At 46.8% G+C, this 20,403-nt stretch overlaps 1 protein-coding gene across 3 annotated transcripts in view; it reads left to right on the top strand.

The window, feature by feature from the left end:
* Nucleotides 1-20,403, top strand: part of FSTL1 (follistatin like 1) — a 99,793-nt gene that overhangs the window by 63,589 nt on the left and 15,801 nt on the right. The gene's annotated exons all lie outside the window — the stretch shown is intronic.

The following is a 20,403-nucleotide window of genomic DNA, read 5'->3' as shown; positions in this document are numbered from 1 at the left end:
TGGTTAGGGTTGTGTTTCCAAGTTGCATCACAGACACTCCCTCTGATTAGGAAGGCTACCAGAAATTCACGGTGTCCGGCTTCTTGCTGTTGTATGGGGAAAGAGAGACACATAAAAAATGCTACCACTAAATGAGCAAGCAAAAAAACCCCATGGAAATAACCTGTCATTAAGCCAACTGACCTGGCTTTGGTAATTGGAGATCTGCTGTCTGGGCAGAGATCTTGGCTTCTGCTGCTGCTATAAACTTCTAGGTTTCTGGGACATTTCCCAAAGTCTGGCACAATCACCTTCATTGCTCAGGAAGGAATTGCTGCTGCTCAGGTACCCTTCACATCTGTGGGGGCCATTGCCTTATCATGTATCTTTTTCTACCATCTTTGTTTTGCCTTTAATACCCCCCTATCCCATGTTCCTGAGCTCTAAGGTATAAATCTGCTGACCTGCAGCTCCAGCTGCTGTGAAAAATTAATTTTTTGAGGGGGAGATTTGTACTGCTTGTGTGGCTGCTGTTTGTGTGATCGGGGCAAATGGCACTTGAAGGTGGTACCTTGTGTTAGCAACACCTGGCTGCTCAGAAGGACCCTGGCTCTTACAGGAGTGAATTACTGCAGGTGAGTGCTGTTTTGGTACTGGGGAAAAGTACACCTGGGACCTGTAGTGCTGAGCTCTGGCTGCAGTTGGTTTGATATTCCTCAAGGTTTTTTTTCTTCTGTGGTACAGAGCATCTATAATTTTATTTTGCTGTCTGCTGCATCATCTATCTCAGCCCATTAAAACATTTAAAATCATAGAATACCCTGACTTGGAAAGGACCCACAAGGATCACTGAGTCCCACTCCTGGCCCTGCACAGGACACCCCAAGAGTCACACCATGTGCCTGAGAACATTGTCCAAACACTTCTTGAAGTCTGTCAGGCTTGGTGCTGTGTCCACTTCCCTGGGGAGCCTGTTCCAGTGCCCAGCCACCCTCTGGGTGAAGAACCTTTTCCAAATATCCAACCTAAACCTCCCTTGACACATTTTCATGCCATCCACTCAGGTGCTATCACTAGTAACCAGACTTTTTGCTGCTTAATTTGCTGCTTAATTACTTGAGCAGCTGTCAAACCTCTCTAAGGTAGGCTGTTAGGCCGTCTCTTTTGCTTGAACCAAAGACAAGCAAATAAAGTCATCACATCCAGGTGGTTTTTATCCTCTGTCTAGGGATGTGGTGGCAACCACTGACTCTGTGCTGTGAAGAGCACAGGGCCATGCTTCTCTTTTGAGAAAATATAAATAAGAAAAGATGAAGGTCAGACATGAGGGTGTGAGATGCCCTTGTGCTTGGCTCCAGAGTGCTTGCTTATGCAGTAACTAAGAGGGAACTTTCATGAGTGGAGCAGCAGTAGCTCAGCCATCTTCACGGGCAAAGGGTTTGTGGTACCTGTGAATTCAGACTGCTGCTGTACTCATTCAGGCCCTGAGCTTCATCCCACTATGTGGTTGCTTTTTGAGAGAACATAAAGCACACACTGGATCTGCTGCCACACAACCCAGGTCCTAGGGAGACTCTAGCTCCAGGGGATGGTCATGCCCTACCTGCCCAGCTTCTTCTCTGTGCTCTCAGTCATGTCCTGAGCCTGCCTCTTCTATGAAAACCATCTGCTGATTCAGTTCTTCACCCTTGTACTATTTGTCCTCTTTTCTTCTGGCCTCAGCCTTGCTGGCTGTAATGATGGATGACCTGGAAGGGAGATGTAGCCCCGCTGCCTTTCATTCATTGCTCCATGCTCTACCCCAAGCAGCAGGTGCCTGTGAAATCCTACAATCCGAGAAGAGAGCTCATTTCGCATTCCTGTTTAGCTCGTGTTTGAGCAACGTAATTTGGATCAGTGAGCTGTAAGGGGAAAGATTGTTCTCAACAGAGACTGAAGATTTAGAAGTAAAAATGTGCTAGAATGGTCACTGTGTGTAAATTGGTGATTTCCATAAGCACATACTAAATTGCTACAGTCCTTGAGAGATGTGGCCTTCTCCCCACAAGCAAGAGGCACCAGGCTGACTCTTCCACCAAATTCAGGCTCTTGCAGAGGTGCTGAGGTCTGTTCTGTGTTCTGAGCACAACTTTAACAATTCCTCAGACATGGACAAAACAACTTAATCTTGTTCTTAGAAACCATTGACCTTTTTCTGTTGACACTTTAAAAGGAAAAGTCACCCTGAGGCAAACTTCTGACATGGAAACATTTCAACCTCAGCAGTTCAGTGCTGGCAAAGTTCTCAGCAGTGGAAAAGATGTTTTCATAGGAGAAAGTGTCAGGCTGCTTTTAAGTGTTGGGTGCTACCCTGTTACACCCGTAACAGTGGATGACACCTTGAGTTCTGTGAATCTGCTGGCTCAGCTGCTCTTCATTCCTCAGAGGACCTTTAGAGGAGGACAGGCTGTGAAGTACAAACCAAGTAAAGTTGGAGGGGGATGAGAGCTGCTGTTTCATATACACAGCTTGGCATGTCTTTGTATTTTCCAGTCACGAGGATGTCTTGCAAATTCCAGATGTGTGGAAAATTATGCCTTTACCTTGGCCTTTACAATGTTTCCCATCATGGTACTTGACTCCTTACAGGCTGTGGCTGAGATTCTGCAATGGCTTTGGCAATGTCTGCATTATTAAATTAAACATGCACAGGTTTGCCAGCTGTGGGCCAAGGGAGACCAAATGGCCAACATCTATGCTGCTGTTAGACTGCCTTAGCTCTTACTTAGAGATGCTGCATGTGAATTATTTCTTGGTTACTGGGGGTCTGTGCTAACCCCTAAACCATGTCTGAGAACTTGCAGACCACACCATTGGCCCTATTCTCTGAGCTTGGATGCCTGGAATTTTCCTGCTAGTGCCTAGCTCTCCTGAATTTCCCAAGGTAAGCACAGCTTCTGAGCCCTGGTGCTCCGTGCCCATCGCAAAACCATGCAGTTCCTCAATTTTTCCCTTTGTCGTGTTCAGGAGTGGATTGCACTCTGTCAGCCCCTGGTGGCTTCTGCTGCCTTGGGGTATTCTTCTCCACAGCTGAACTTCAAAGAGCTTTGCTGGGATTAGCCTAGACATGGAGGATTACTGAAATATCTGTGATATCTGTTATGAATTCACTCCATTTAATGCTCTAAACTCTTCCTTCTTATTCCTGGATTATCAGCCATAGCTATAGCTAATGAGTTTGTTAGGAACACCAGCAGGGAGATGAGCTGACACTGATGAATTGACATAGTTTATTGTGTGCTGTGGAGGAGTCTTCAAGTGGTTACAGTCTCCAGTTCTGGTGACACAGCTGCAAGTAGCATAGAGGCAAAAGCTTGTGTACCACAGTTATCTAGCATATGGGTTGTGTCCCTGCTATGAAATCTTGTCTGTATTTCTGACCAATGGAGAGCTATGCAGTAAAATGAATCTCCCATGAAGGCTGCTTGTCCTGCTATTTCTTCATGTAAAATTCCTACACCGACAGCTTCAAGGACAATGCTGTATTGCTCAGACACTTAATGCTGTAGAATTTGTCTTGGGAAATAATATAATTGCATTTTTTTCATAACAAAGCCATTACACTGTCAAAAGCCTAATTTTCTGTTGCATTAGCCGACAGCCAGCAGAGATTGCTGGGAAAAGAAAGTGCTTAGCTTAACCTAAATTTCTTGCTAGCAAGAAAAATGGAATGAAAACAAAATGAATTTATAATGAAATGGATTTATTTCTGGGCTTTCCTATTGTGCTGTTGTTTGCTTTCTTTGAGGGCATTTAGAGCTGCTTAGCAGCCCTGGAGACAGAAGTCCATTATTTACCCAAAGACCAGCCAAGAATGGAGAGACAACAATGCAGCTATCCTCCCTCCTTTTTGCTCTATCCTCTGCATCCCAAAACAAGCCTCAAATTTGCCCAGAAGGGAGCATTCTTCATCGAAGAGAGGACAGCTAAGTCTGTGTGGTCTGCTGCCTTCTGTTAGGGATGCCAGCAGAGGATTTGCTGGAGGTCTCCAGTTCTTCAGGGTCAGGTCCCTGTGCTGGGGAGAAGCATGGGATGCCTGCCTGGACTGTGGGAGGCAAAGGGCTGGCAAGGGTGTCTGAATCCATCTGTGCTTAACCAGCCCTCTGGGAAGCAGGATCACAAGGGCTGTTCGAGGAACAAGGAGGACAAACATGTGGTCTTGCTGAAGAGATTTTGCAAAAGCCTGCACAAAAAAAAAATTGCTTCTTTCCATGGGAATTAAAGCTAGGGGGAAAAAGTGGGAGAGCCAGATACGAGCTGGTCTGTGGCAGCATCTTTACCCTCCTCCTCCTCCCTTGGTCCCAGGAATTGTTCCTGGAATCTGCATGCTCTATCTGTGGTGCATGGGCACTTAGATACCTGCAGAGATCCCAAGCATCCGTGGCAATTGTTGCCTATAGCATGGCATTTTTAATTGCAGGTTTAGAGGCAATTACAAATCATTTGAAACATAGCCCTGGTTTATTGGAGAAGGTTTACAGTGTGGGGAAAATGCTGTCTTTTGTCTCTCAGCTGCCCATTGAGGTAACAGCATGGCCAATAATGGATATCAGCTCCAAAACAGTAGGGGATTTAGTTCTGGAGGTGGCTGTTCCCTCTCTGAAACAAAACTAGAGCTGCCTCATGTTGTTCTGTTTGTTCCCAGACTATTGAAACCATGAGTAAATCCATTCTACTTTTTCTCCATCCCTAATCTTGCATGTCACATCTTATACAGAGGATTCTTTTTCCCTGGAAGGAATGGGAATTTGATGATGATAGCTTACTGTCCTAATTAGAACCTTGGCTAAACTTGCACTGTAGTGAAAATATTAAATTCAGGTTATAACCTTTCTTTGCCCTCTTCTGGCCCTAAAATGGTGTTAAACTGTATATTTTCACCTCTGATTTGGCCTGTCCCCCAGATTTTAATGCAATGGGAGATTTTTGGATCTCATGTTTCTTTAAAAGTATTGTTGATAACAATCAAAAGAGAAATTACTTTTATAAAAGAGCATTATTTATTAAGTCAGACATCTGTTTTTGCTTTCTCTTTTCCTCCCTTATGCTGAGCAAGACAAGGGAACGAAATGCCAGGGAGGGAAATATGTTGTTTGAGTTAAAGTATAGAAGTCATATGCTTAGAGTTGCAAGAGCATACATATTCATTCCTATGCTAGTGTGAATAAATATGTATGAATCATCCATGAATACAGTCAGCCTTGACATTAGGGGAAGGCTTAGAACTGTAAGACAGTTTTGAGACCAGGCTTTCTGTGGGTATGAGACAGCCAAAAATAGCAGCCTTTAATCAGTGTCATGTAAATGGAGTTGCACAAAGAGGGAGCGTGGTAACATGGAGATGGACTTGGTGACTCCCAGCCCTGTGTACATCCCAGCTGTGTGATCCCATTGAAGGCAAGAGTTGGTGATAGGGATTAATGCTGAAGGGCAGGAGGAGCAGTGTGCTGGGAAAGTGGGCAATGAAAGTCATCTGGACAGGCAGGGAGCGGGGAGCTGAAGTTCATCGTACTCCAAAGCATAAGAAAGATATCAAAGACTGTGACTGCCCAAGCACCTTGAGGAAATGAAGTTTCCACAAGGACGAAGTTACAGGAATAAAAATCAGTCATAAGAGGGAATGACACAGGACAGGAAGCTGACTACAGTTTGACAACACAGAGCAGTGAGAGCTGCTGGCAACTGGAGAAAGTTCAGTGCTAATGAACAGAAGGTCTGGCACTTGAGAGAGAAATTAAACAGGCTGTGAACAGCAGAAAGGTTTGTGTAGCAGAGAGACACTCCAAGTGACTGAGTTTATTACCAGGAGCATCCTTGCTGAAAACCTTACACTGCATTGGTGGTGTGAAGAAAACAACACATTTCTCCTCTGGAATGGTACTTTTGCTCTTCCTGCCTGGGGTTCCTTTGTCCAGGGCAAGGCTGAGGGTGGAAAAGACAGTGCCAGGGGGCCAGAGGTTCAGCAGCACTGGGATGCAGGGACAGAGCTGTGCCAGCTACAGCTCCTACAGCAGCCATGAGTCGTTTTAGTGATCATTTGGATGGCACAAAGCCACCTTTTCTTACCTCATGATTTCAGTAAGGTGGTATGGGAACAGAGCCATTTGACTGCCTTTGTGGTATGAAAAAATAATTGTCATGGGGAAGTATTAGGAGAAAGGATATGTGTGAAGAGGACACACAAAAACAGCCACTTCTTTACTCTGGCTATAATCTGCCTTGTGTGCATATGGCAGTTTATACACTCACAGAAAAAACACATGCAATTAATTCAGCCCACCTCTGAGATATGACAGGGGAGGGAAATAGGGGAGCACTTGCCTCAAATGATATGATAAACTATATGATACACAGCAACTGCAAGGACATTGCTTTTCAGAGCATTCACAGCAGGGACAGGCCAGCCCCTGTGACAGGGACTCCCTTGCACACAGGAATGTACTGAGTGGCCAGCTAAGGGAATACCATGGATTTTCTAAGAGGTCTCTGCCCCATGTCTGTTAGTGTGCCTCTGGTTTGCATGCATAAAGCATGAGGGCATCAAGATTTCCCCAAGACATTGGATCCAGCTGGGTTAGTGGTTACTCTTCCATAGATTCTGGTGGGTTTCTGTTGTGGTTGTTTTTTTTTTTTTTTTGGGGGGGGGGGGTTGTTTGTTTGTTTGGTTTTTTTTTTTTTTTTGGGTTTTGTTTTTTTTTTTTTACAGGGTTGTGTTTATAATTCCCTATCTTAGTTATGTGAGAAAGAAAGGGCTGCACATTCCACCCAGGCTCTGAGCATATCTCTGCCAGCACCTGGTGCCATAGGCTGGTGTGATCCTTCAGAGCTCCCTTCTGATCTCCTGAGCTGTGCCAACTTCATCCTGTTAGAACAAAGGCCTGGATTTGGAGGGGTACAGAGGAGGCCATAATTCAGGGAGATGCCTTTTCTTGCTGGTTGTGGAGGGTCAGGGCTGAGCTCCTGCACCAATGCTGAATTTAAGTGGGAAGCACTGAGGAGACAGACCACTGGCAGAGTCTCCCTGTAACATTGTGATGGGGCTGAGCTGCACACTGAGACTATGAAAAAGCTTCCCTTCAGCATTTGGTGTTGGGAATTTGGTTTGGCTTGTGCTAGAGCTGGGCAGGGGAGATGAATGCATGCAGATGTCTGTATTGCAGCCCTCCAAGTGCCTGCCCAACTGACTACTTTGGTGTTGCACAAACCCTGAGTTTTCTGCCCAAGACCTCGAGTGCTCTTTGGGTTCCCTTCCTATAGCACATATTTTCCAGCTGTGGGCAGTGGTGCTTCACATGCTTGATTTGTGACAAGCTCTGGGAGCCATGAGTACAAAACAGATGAGAAACACGTGTTTTTATTGAGCAAGTTTGCATGCTGATAGCATCATGGCCTCTACATTTTGCACCATGTCTCCTCAAGGGAGTTGTAACTCTCAGGGAAAGCAAGAAAGCTGCCTTGGTTTCTGCTGGGCTAGTTGGGGGCCCAAGGGGGTCACAGCTGGTCCCAAAGCCAGAGGGGTCTGTGCTGGGATCCTGCAGCATACCTGGCAAGCTGGGATTTGCAGCTCTCTCTCTGGGCTGGGAGGCAGCTGCTCCTCCCTGGCAGTGCAGCTGCAGCTGCTTCGAGGAAAACCCTTGAGCCAGGAATGCGTAAGGATGCCGGCATCTGTGTGTGCTCACAGCCTTTCATCTCTGAAATGCAGCCCAGCCAGGCCACAGGGCAGAAAGCAAAACGTCCTGGGAAGGGCTCAGGAAGTATTAGAGAATAGTTCATGCTGTTGGAGGTGATTCAAGCAGTGATCCTTCTTCTAGGAACACAGGCTGCAGGAGGCATGGAGAGCCTCGGGGTCACTAGCAGGGCTTGGAGCCCTCTCCTTCTAGCCCAGGTCATGACTGAAGCTCATAGCAAGTCCCTGATGCCTCATCACTGTCTCCAGGGCAGGGAGAAAGGTGAGATGGGCAAATGCTCAGATTGTCATCATCACATGTGGCTGGCACTGATTGCTTACCCTTACTGGTTTGGGGCCAGACAGGCTAGTGGAGTTCAAAAGCCCTGTGTTTAAGTGACTGCAGTGATGTACTCAGGTCCTTTATGTCTCTGCAAGTGGAGCCACCTCTGGGTGTGTGTAGAGGTGATGGCAGTGTCTCTTGAAATTACCCATCAGGGGAGGAGAGCTGGGAAGACCCAGGCACTGGAGGCAGTGCCGTGTTCTCCCTGCACAAGTCCTAGGTGCACTCTGCTTCTCCAGGCTAGCCTGCATATCTCTGAGTGCACATATCAGCCTCCCATTTAAGTTTCTGCATGCAAACCTCCCGATGCCCATTAGCTTGCCCAGCTGGGTTTGGATGGTGCCAGCAGAGCAATGATATCCTCCTCTGCTGACAGCTGCAGCACTCACTGTATGTCTCAAGAGGCAGGCACGGGGGTCTGAAGGATGAGAAGCAATGGAGCAGGAGTGAGTGTTTGAGAGGGGACAAGAGCAGAGCAAGATCGGGGTTTGCAGCCCTAGTCTAGTACAGTTTGGACTGGGAGCAGCTTCGTTAAATCACTGCTTTGCTGGAGTGGCTTAGAGGAGGGGATGCTTTCCCTGAAGCAGCATCTCTCTGGGTTTTCATAACCACCAAATGGAGATGTGGCTTTATTTTTCTGTTTGTTTGTTTTTGAAAGTTGAGCCATGGGAGTCGGCATCCAAAGTCTTCCCAACTAGACAGGAAAAATTCCATGGCTGCAGAGAGAGGGGGAGAGCAATGTCTGCAACAGTTCTTCGTTATTTCCAGACACAGTCACAAAGAGCCAGATGGAAGGAGATGAAAGAATTAGAAGAATAGGTTGCTTTCGACACCAAATAACAATGTTATAGGAATAAAGCCATTGGAATAGCTTATTGGTTTTGTTTTTTTTAATTTCCTAGCTGAATCAGAGAGTCAACTCAAAAATTGCATTTTAGGTCAGTTGAAATTCATGTTCTGTATCCAGCAGAAAAAAATAGCTGGGCAAACAAAGTTGCTAAGCTTACCAAAACATGTTTTTATTTTGCTTTCTTCGACCTTTAAGCTTGCATACATAACCTCATGAAATATATTTAAAAATAAGAGAAGGAAAACAGTTTACTTCATCTTAGAAATCATTTTGGAATCAAAGCTGTTCCCTGAACTACGCACAAATTTCCAAATAGTTTTGGTCTACCTCAAATTGCATTTCCTAGTGAATTAGGTCTCTGTCTGAAAAATGTTACCCGGCCTTATTTAGGAGTTATAGGAAATCAATGGTCACTTCTCTTGTTTCTTAATCACAGAATTGCCTTTGAGCTGCAAATGCTGCCAAGTCTGTGCTGTCAGCCATGGGGACATAAGGGAAGCTCTGCTCTGGCTGAAGTGGTGGTGGCTGAGTCCGGTTCTCCGAGACTACACGTGTGGGTACAGGGTACGCCATTTCTAATGAGCACAGCAGAGGTTGTTTGCTTCATTTTCCCCTTCATTTTATATACTGCTCCTCTGCTGGTGGGGGGCTGTGGTTGTGACAGGTGCATCTTCCAAGCAACACATCATAAGCTAACAGGCCAGGAGGGGTGTTGGGGGAAATACCATCCAGCTTCCTCACTGATAGTCCACACGCATGATTATCTCTTGTTCCCCTTCTGTTAAAGCTGTGTTAAATCAGAAATGAGGTGGGGAACCCATGAGGATACACCAGTGTAAGCACAAGCAGCTTGCCTAAGAAAAAGTCTGTGTTTGACCAATCTTCTTGAGTGACATTGGGTCCAGCAGAAGCTGCAGGGAGCTGTGCAGGGGCAAAGGGGCCATTCTTGGCTGTGGTGCTGATAGCCTGGAGAGACACCCATCCTTGGGGCATCCATGAGAAGGCTGGAAACCCTTGGACTTGAGAAGATTTTTCCTATCCTTACAATTGTGGCAGTTTCCATATTGACTCCATTTTGTAGCCTATTTCATGGTGATGCTGCCAGTTTTCTCATGGCCTTATAGAGCTTCCTCTTGGCTGTCTCAGTGAAGAGGTCAGTCATTAAGTGCAAATCAGAGACTTACAGAGCATTCCCTACCACAGAGGGAAGTCTGTTGAGGGTAGGCATGAAATGGTGTTGGCACTTCACAGGGACGGTTTCAGGTGCTGGTGACTTGACTGGAGGCTTTCTAAAGGATAATAGGGACAGCAGGAGTTGAAAAGAATGTACTGATCATAACTTGGGTCACAGCCCCCCTTGTGCTGGGTCCCACATGGCCCAACATTGCTATTCCCTGATTTCAGTGTGGGGCTGTGGGCTGACTGCCCTTGCAGTTTAATAGGATTTGCTTGTTGCTGATGTGATGTTTCTGAGAGCAGTGAACACATGCACATCTCTCCCTGTGTACCTCTTCAGCCTTCCCAATGTCCCAGTTTCAGCAAGGATTTTCACTTAGTGTTTACAGCAGAGTTTTTTCTCTCCTCTTTCCAATACTAATCAGTAGATGCACACCTGCCAGTTGTCAGGTCATCTCCTGAAATCCTAGTTTGCATTTTGCAGCTGCAGTGTGGTAGAGCTTTGGCAGACTTGCCTTCAGCTCCCTCTGGCTACAGGGACACAGTTTAACCTTGGATGGAGCCATGCCTTTTTGGCAGATGTATCACTGATGAGCAGACTCCAGGTTACTTCCACAGCCTACTCAAACTTTTCCTCTCTTGCACGTTCACCTTACTTCACTTCTAGTTTCAGGTGTTCCTGTTAGTCTGATAACCATTCCCAGCTATATGATTTAAGAAAGAGGATAGATGCTCCCTCAATACCACAGACCAAGAAAAGTTGTCTACACAAAATAATGCCTAATAATGATGGGTTTTCTGAGCCTTCCTCACTGTTCTCACTGTGTGAAGGGGATTTCATGACTGCCTGAAGTAGAGAAGCTTCAAAGGAGTGAAATTACTGTGACAGAGCACTGTCCCCTGGGGATTCACTCTTCCAGAGCTGCCTCCAGCAGAGCCATTGGGTAGAGCAGACCCAAAGCTGCTCTGCATTAACAAGAAGCTGAGCAAATCCTTCAGCAAGACTAAAAAATGGGAAGTACAGAACTGGCTTATGTCCAGCTCTGTTCTCATTCTCCCACACTGAGGCTGACTCAGTGTTTCCCCCCAATCACACAGCGATTTCCATTGCTTTTTTTTTGCAATGTGCTGTGGTAGAAGGCAAGTAAAGAAGGACTGCGGGATAGAGCTGGGAAGAAGGATCATAAAATCCATTGCAATTGGATTCCCATGCCAGTGAAGGGAACAAAACCACTGAGGGGTCTTGCACAAGAAGCTGGAGGTTGCTGGTAAACCTCAGCATTTCCTGCAATCTACATTCCTCTTGTGTATCCAGTTACTGGAAGGGGTGTGGCTATGCCATAGGGCTGTAAATTCTAACTTGCCTCCCACTGCTTAGCTCACTCTTTCCTTCTCTCTGTTGGAGCCAGGTGATGGCTGAGAAATGTGCCAGATTTGGATCCCATTCAGAAATAAATTATCCCTGGTCAGAAAAAAGAGGCAACAAAACTTACTGGCAGGACCAGTAGAATTTGCAGGACTTCAGAGTGTGGGAAATTAGGGGAATGAAAGATGAAAAAAGAGGGACAGCCATGATACAGAAAAAGCTGTGGGTCAACATAGATTTAGGGGTTGAAAAGGGAACATTTGAAGGTTGTATATGGCACAAACTGCCTCAGATTGGGTAATGGGTATGGGGGCAGGCAGCTGTGTGAGAGCACCTCAGAATGGGACAGACGAAGGAAGGAGTATACACCTTTGGGGAAATGCTGTCTGACAGAGAAATCTCCCTTTTACAGTTGAGCCTGGGTGTGCTTAGAGAAAGAGAGGTGATGGCACCTAGGTTTAGTTGCTAGCAATAGTTTGTGGTGCACAGCTCTTCTCTGGTGTGGAGGTCCTGAGGGTGAACTCATCCTCCTCCTCCTTCATCCTCCTGTTGTCAAGGGCTTCCTTTGACCACTCTTAAGAGCTGTGACTTGTCTCATGTGCTACCCACATACAGAACATCACCCTCCTCTTGGAATTCAGAAGTCAGTGCTGGTCTTGTTCTTATTTTTGTTTTAAACAAAATAGGACGGAGAATTGTGATTCCTAGGAGCTTAGCCATGGCAAAATAGAGCCTAGCCTAGGGCACTCAGGATATGGGAAGAAGAATCACACCCCAATGAGGAGTATGACTTGTGCATCACTCAGTGAAGTGGTCCTGGCTCCAGACCAGAGAGCAGAGGGAGCTGAGCTGCTGTCTTCTGGTCATTCTTGAGCAAGTCTTGCACCTTGGGCCTTTCCTTTCCAGTCTTGTCACATGAGAGGATGACACCAATTTCATCCCTAAGGCCTGTGGGACTAACTTCAATTAGGACCTTTCTGTGCACTGAGATGCTACCCTGTGTGTGAGGGTTATTTTTCTATTCAAATACAAAGTGATGAACTTGATTCCTCCCTCTAAGAACCATTGTGCAGCAGAACATTATGTTCTCTCCTCCTGTGGGACTGATTCTGCCCTGCTTGCAGCTGAAGCCTCTTCAGCTGGTTTGGTATTCACAAATCAGTCACACTCTAACTCCTGTCTCCATGCCTTGCTGGGAGCCAGCACTAGTAAGAAAGATTCTGGTGGTTGTGGAAAAGCTGGCAATTTCACCACATGATGGGAATCAAACTCCTTCTTCCAGAGGTGCTGTATGGATAGGTGGAGGGAATAGTGCTAAGAGAAGTGCATCTTTGGGCCATGACACTTTGGAAGCTGTGAGTATAAGGAGTGTTTTTGCCTGAGCAGCAGAGAGGCTGCAGGAGTGAGAGTGCTGCCAGATGCAAGCTCCCTTCCTTCTAGCAGCCATTTTCCAGACTTGTTTGCAGAAGAGATTTCCTCTTCCCCAGACTCTCATGTCATTGTTCCCCTAATGGGGCCTCACTGGTCATTGCCTTGTGGTGGAAAATATGAGGTTGTGGGGGCCAAAGCACAGACATTCCTTCCAGCTTAAAAGGGAAAACAGAGTCCTTGCGCAGCGGAGTGCTCGAGAGGTGTGCCTGGTTCTGTAACTGTTTTAGCAGCATCATGCTGTAAGAGACATCAGCTGTTTGGCAGATGCCTTTTTGCTCTTGATTAGGTTGTAGGGAGAAAACCCTCCTTCTTACCAGTTCTTGCTTCCCTTTCTGTGCAGGCACCAACTTCTGCATGGTCTCTATGGGACATGAGAAAGCCATGGCTGGTGTGTGAGGGCTGCTGTCCCTGCCAGCAGTCCAGGCCATGTCTCCACAGTGTTCAGTGGGGAGGTAGAGCTCTGTATCCATCCTGCCAATGTCTGCAAGGCAATGCTGCCCAGGTAGTCTTTTTTAGTAGCAGTACAAGCATCAGACATCTTCATCTCCGTTTCCCTGACAGAGTCATGGATGAATTCCTACAAGCAGGTTTTCACAAGCCATGTTGTTTTTCTGTGGCCTCATGTAAAGGTCACTGACCTGATGTGCCCCCTTTATCACAGAGGTCAGTCAGAGCCTCAGCCACTCTCCTGCTCAATGCTCATATGATGGACATATCTGATCCATGGATCCTGGAATGAGCAGCCAGCAAGTTAGGGAGGGTCTCGCACAATTGGTGAGGTATGGGTTTGCAGAGAGGGAACCTCCTCTGAGCTCTGGGAGGTACAGTTCCTTTCCTCTATTGCCTTCTTTTCTCTGCATCCAGATTTTCTGGGACTATGCCCTGATTCCCAGCATGTGCAGAGATGTATGGTCTGGCTTGTTTCCCTTTAGCAAAGTCAGGCTAATTTTGCCATTAAATATTCATCTCGCAAGCATTCAAAAGCCTTTAAGGAGTTGCACTTGGTGTGATGTTTTAAAAGCCAGTCCTAGATGTCAACTAAGAATAGAAAGAGATAGGAGCAAAGTATTGGAAAGAGGGGTTGGCTGATGTCTAGGTGTGTGGATTGGGGCACATGCTGTCCTCCATGGCAGGCATTCCAGCTCCTAACACTGTATCCAGATCGCTGTTCACAGCCCTTGATTGAAGCTGGCTGAAATACCCTAGTGATGGAAGCTCTGAGGGGGCAGAAGTAAGATGGGGTCTGTCCTCCAACACAAAGAAAATGCTGTAGGGGAAGCACAAGGGTCAGTGGCAGGGAGACAGGAGGGGGCCTGGATTCATGGCAGGAGGCTGGGGTGAGGATCTGTCCTCAGGACTGCAAGCAGCAGTGACGTTGAGTCTGTCAAGAGGAGAGGCTGAGCCAGAGAAATGTTTTGTGGGGCTCTGCAAAGGAATTACTGCCTGGTTCCCTAAGGAAGCAAAGTAATGTCAGCAGGCTGTCTGTGTCTGCCTGCCTGTCTCTGGCCTCCAGCAAGCCTTGAATCTATGGGCCTGTTTCCGGCACAGCTGATAGAGCGGTGGAGGCCTCCGAGATAATGGGATCCAGCTGGTTTTGTGACTCTAGGTGACTGCCTTAATGAGAAGGCCTGCGAAGACCTCCCCTGAGGAAGGAGTCCATGAGCTGCCCTGTAACTAGCTGACAGACAGGCCATGCAGAGAGAGCTGTTGGAAACTGGCCTTCATTTGTTCTGCTGCTCGCAGGATGGCTTTAGGAATTGGGGGAGGGGGAATCCTACAGTTTAAATGGCACTGGACCCCTCTGCATCCGACACAGACCCCATATTGACACCCTTCAAATGGGATATTGTTAGCATTGGGAACGTTGTCAAATGCAGCTGGTCACAGTCCCTTGGGGAATCCAGCCCTGGTCCAGACTTTGCCTGACAAACATCTTTTTTAATGACCTAGCTTGGGCATAGCCTGGTTTTGAGCCCTTCCAGCTACCTAGTAACACCTTTGCTGATGTGAGCAGCAGGACATGTACCATGAGCCTTCCAGAGACAGATGGGAATCTCCTGCAGCAGGGGAGAGATGAGTTCCAGAGGGTGCCACTTTGAGTCCAGATAACTCCAGACCAAAAGAAGTGTGCAAGAGATGACCCTGCACCAGTGTGTACAGCAACCTCTGGCAGCAGGCTTCCTTACAGAGCAGAATATGTATTATTCCACAGCCTACTATACCATCCCAATAGTGATGATGTCCTGGGATTGTCCTGATAATGTCTGGTTTTATTGGGGAGCTGAACTGGGAATAGCATGATTCAGTCCCTACTTGCTGGGCTTATCTCCATCTTATTTTTGCTAAATGAAACTCAAGCCTTCCAAGTAAGAATTTAAGATAATTTGTGTGGATTTTCTTCCAACCTGAGGCAGTAGCCCAAAGGAAGGAAAACGGTAATGGTCACCTTACCTATCTATTTATGGCAAACCCAGTGTCAGGGGTATCTGCTTGTTTCATGCTCTGTTTATGCTGCTGCCATATTTCCACCCCATCACACCAGAGTGTTAGTGGATCCAGGGAGCTGCCACAGGAATTGGGTCAGGTTTGCAGGGAGGAACGAGTGCTTTGCTTGTTAGTTGCAAACCAGAACAACGGGACAAACATGCTGCACAAAAGACCAGAGGTGACAAGCTGGCTGCCCCTTCATGCCCTCCAGTGAACATGGGATCTGGTCTCCCTGGAACTCTGCAGGAGGACACTGGTGCTGAAAGAGTTGTTCCACCTGGAGAAACACTTGGGTAATGGGATGAAATGCATGAGCCACCACTGTTGCAAAATTTTCCTGACTCCCCCCTGAGCTGCTCTGCTACCCAGCCCTCTCTTTTTGAATGTTGCAGCGCAATGTAGTGCTTCTCCCTCCCAGCTCCACAACAGGAGAGGAGGGAGGTTTGGGAGTCAGAAGACATAGCTTATCTTAGCTTTCTGCATCATTAACCTACTGCCTTGTGTTTCCAAATCTTTCTGCACTCAGAAGCAAACATTGCCGAGATAACAGCTAGACAGGGTGCTAGATTTCATGGCTGGATGTTGAGTGGGTTTAGAAATTGTGCAGGCTATGCAGTTTATAGATGGCAACTTGGCATATTCAGAGATCCCTTACATCCCTGCTCCCATGTTAGTTGTGGCAGGGAACAGGTAAAAGGGATGTGGATGTGAAGATGTAGGGAGGACTGGCAGAAATACGTAGCTGCACAGCTTATTTCTCTCTGCTGCATGGAGGGAAGTCTACTGCGAATTGTACTGATTATATCTGAAAACTTGCACCCAGATTTTGCTGCTGCCTTCCCTGAGGCATGAGAATCTGTGCATGTCTTGCAATCCTAGACATCATTTTGGTGCTCTTTAGTTTTGCCTTATCTAATACTCAAGTTTGTATAATACATGGGATTGCCTCCCATAGGAGCTTTCAGTGCTCCAGCTTTAGAGCACTTTGATTTCCTTGCACATCACGCAAAGCAAAACCACAAAACCTCGATTTTACAGCAAACAGCACAGAGCATTATGTGAGGGTCAAGTAATTTTATGGATTTCCAGAAAGTGATGCCAAAAGAAGAAAAGACCTGCCCTCACTCCTGATACCAGAAAAGGTTGCTACTTGTATCAATAGGAGCAGGACAGTAGGTAGTATTTCTCCAATGCAGTATAGGCTGCTGAGAAAAAGACTTCTGAGGTCTCAAAAAGGAGATTTTGTGTGGAAAGATATGCAGAAAACAAGGCAGTATGAAGGGCTGTTGTGAGGCACATTAACTCCCCACCTAGCAGCAGGGCAAGGTGCTTGTTTCCCAGAATGTGTGTAATGGCAGTAATCCCTGCTGCTCTCTTCAGGCAGCAGGGCACTGTGGACATGGAGCTGCATACACAGGTCTTCTCTGCAGGTGGAAGCTTGTTCTTCCTTACAGAGGTGTTTTGTCATTGAATTGTACATAGTTCCAACTTTCACAGGCTGGTTGGGAAAGTCCCAATTCCCACTAAGGGACACTAGACAATCATGGCTCAATAGGGGCCAGGGGAGGAGGCAGCCAAGGGAGAGCTGCAGTGGGCAGTTCCCTTGCAAAGGCAAGGAGCCGTGATACCTCTTTTCTGTCATGTGTGCAATCACTCCTATCTCACTGCAGACACTGCACTGTTTCCATGCAGTCCCACCAGTGCAGAGCAGGCACAGCACCTGGCAAAACCTTGGGATCCCATGCAGACCTGACACTGCACTGGTGTGTCAAGTCACACTTGGTCCTGGACATCCTGGCACAGGCAGGGACTCGGAAATGCTCCGGATGTCTGTGCTTACTCTGTGTTGGGGGTCCAACTTCTCAGCACCAGATGCTGCCAGAGATGAGAAACAGCCCTTTCCACTGCCTAATTTCCTAATTTTAGCTTTCCACCTAGAGGCCCTGCATTGCTGGTTGCCATGGTGATCCTTCACCACTGGCATTGCCTCTGGCTTTCTTGCCTGCGGTGCCTTGGAAATGTCTTTTTCCTCCTTGCTCCTCAGGAGGCAACAGCTGAGGCAGAGGCATTGTATGTAACTCTGCACTGTCAGCTCAGGTCTTCTGCTTAGTGTTTGCCTGATAACATGCAAAGAGCCTTCATCCATGGGGTTACACTTCCCAGCCCTCCAAAAGCATTGTGCATTCCCATCCCCATTCAATAGATAAGCTGGGCTATGCATACATGATGCTGCCCAGTTGCCCTGAGCTTCTGGCCCTTGAGCTGTTGGGAACAGCTTTCTCCACGGTCTTTGCCAGTGAAGATGTCTGGGAAGGTCATGCCACTGCAGGGTGAGGAGTCAGAGTGCCCCTGTGCTATGGCAGATGTTGCAAAGGCACAGGCACTCCTGCCCTGGCTTTATCCTCGCTGCTTTTACACCTTCCTATTTGCTCTCTGGGCAGCAGAGGAGTACGTAAAAGCATTGCCCAGAGAGAGAGCTTGGGCACCTCACTCAAGGCAGAAGAGAAGAACTGCCTTGCAAAGGCTTGCAGTGAAAATGCCACCATGCAGCAACTAATAACAACTGTCTGCCCTTTCCCTTCCGCCTGCCTGAGCGTGCTGTGGACTGGAACGGGTGACACTTCCCAAGCACAGGATGACAGAAAAGGCAGTGGCAGCTCTCAGAGACAAAGCAGTGTAAAAGCTGTGATTCCAGCCCCCAAATCTTGATATTAATTAATTTAAGGGCGATACTGTTGAAACACTGTGGAGTCCTTTTTTAAAATTTAAAATTTTAAAAATTTGCAGTTTATGTTTTCAAGCTTTTACAAGGCAGGTGCAAGGATGGGTTATTTAATATTAAAGTGGCAGCTGCCATCCTCACTCACATGACTCCAGCAGGTGAAGCTTTATAAAAAGCAAACATGACAAGGTCCAAGGTAAGATCAGAGTATCTGTCACAAGAAACCAGTTTGGCTGGTAGCTTCTGGGAGATCACCAGAGAATGGGGATATTATAAAGCCTCATTTGCAGACCCCTACTATACTCATACAGTCATCCACCTCTGTCCCGGTTACACTCTCAGTTGTGCACAGGAGACTCCCACATTTGGTGGGAAGGCAGACAGGAGCTGCTAGAAAGAGCTCCCACCCTCTGATATGCCAATAGCTGGGTTTGAGAAACCCTGTGCCAGAGTGAGAGGGCAGGCAGGCAGAGCAGCTTGCTTCCTTTCTTCCTCTGGCTGAATCCTGAGGTGGAGAAAGCCATGCTGGAATGTGGCAATCAGCCTCAACCCCCTGCCAGCCTAGGGCAACTTAAGGCAATAAGAAGAAGCAACCAGAAAATTGTATTGCTTTGATTAATAAGAAAAATCAGAATAATGTGGCCTTCTAGCCTGGTAGGAGGCAGGGTGTCTTCAGAAGCTGTTCTGGTGATGTCACCCTGCCAGCATCCCCAGCCCAGGTTCTAATGGAAAAGCTGTGAGATGGTTCCTGGGCTTTAGCACTACCAGGGAGGGAGCTGTGGATGGCCACATTGGAGACTGGGTTTCCAAGTGAGCTCCCGTGGGGAGAGGAGTCCTGCTATCTGAGCTTGGGCACTGTGGATTGCTTGTTGAGGCAGGCTGCATTGTAGCAGTGCCTTAAGTCCCAGACAGGAATCAAAAGCCAGGCTTGGCATTGGTGGGCATGGACGGGAGGTGGCTGCTGGCAATCCTGCCTGTCCATGGGAGAGGCAGAGTACTGCCATCTATTGCCAGGCACCTGGGTTACAGACCTCACTGGCCCATTCAAAGCTGTGCCCAGCTGGTTTTTTTCTGTCTTTGACTGCTTGAAGGGATTGAGAAGATGTTCAAAACCCCTAAAATGGATCAACACTTCGGTAGCTACATTGCATTTTTGGTGTGTGAGTGCCCAAAGTCAGACTCCAGCCTTGGACAATTTGGGTTTTCCTTTGTGCATTTTGCAAAATGAGCTATTCTTCCTTCCCTGCCCTGAGTTGCATGAGGTTGCTTTGTGCAGTGAAGTACTCCTGTTGTTCCATCCCACCTCAGAAGTGCCCGGTTCATTTACCCCAGCCCTCCACTGGAAGGTGACTAGAGAGAGGTGGATGCAGTAGAAGGCATAGTGTGTCACTTGTAGCTCAGAAACAATATGTGAAAGGAGAAAAGGCAGAAGGAGGGTAACGCTGTCTTCATGGGGAGAACAGGCCTGTGACGTGGAATATATTTCTCAGCTAAGACTGGCATGTCCAAATACTGTATTTGACAGAATAAGCAGCAAAATAGGAGCACCTGCAGAGAATACGAAAGATATTTGTCACTATGTGAACCTGGAGGGATTCCTGCAGTGCTTTAAAAAGATCTTCTCAGGTTTGATGAATTGTGTAGTAGGCCAGCAAACAAACTATTCTGAAGACCAGGGCAAGGTTATTCAGAAAATGATCTGGCTCAGATCTGAGCTGTCCATGATTCAGTAAAGACAGCACCTCTCTGTGAAATTGTGGTTTAAAAGCAAAACAACCAAAAAACTAGAATAAAGAAGAAACGGGAGGAAAAAATATCTTCAGCATTTGTCAATATTGCTTGCTCTTCTGACAAATTCTGTTCCTTTTTCATCACCTATTTTCAGAAGTATGTGATGGAGGTACAAAGATGCCACAAATGAACAGAGTATAAAAATAATACTCTGATGAGAAGGTGAAAAAACATTTTTTTATTAGGGGGAAGAAATACAGCAGATGTGATTGATTATCTTGCTGATTATTTTTTGTTCCTCAATCTTCTTTCTGATGCAAAACTGTTGTAGAAGCCAGTTGGCTGGCATAAACCAGATACTCAGCATCCAGGTGGAAGATGTTAGATGAAATGAGAGTCACAAAGGAAATTAATGACAAAGCAGGGAATTAAGCCAGGCTCTTCAAAGTCTGGACCCTGGAACTATCTTCTCTTTTAGAAGTCTATTTTAAAAGGCATTAATGGATAAAAGTAAGTGGTAGTTGTATCAAAACCATGATTAAACTATGGAAATGTTCCATGCTAGGTGTTGCCAGTTTAGGAATGCTGTGGGACACCAAGAAAAAAAAAAAAA

This window comes from Vidua macroura, chromosome 2, assembly GCF_024509145.1.
Source record: "Vidua macroura isolate BioBank_ID:100142 chromosome 2, ASM2450914v1, whole genome shotgun sequence".
In the NCBI taxonomy this organism is placed as follows: Eukaryota; Metazoa; Chordata; class Aves; order Passeriformes; family Viduidae; genus Vidua; species Vidua macroura.
Note: the sequence above shows the minus strand (reverse complement) of the source record. Positions and strands in the feature narration are given on the sequence as shown.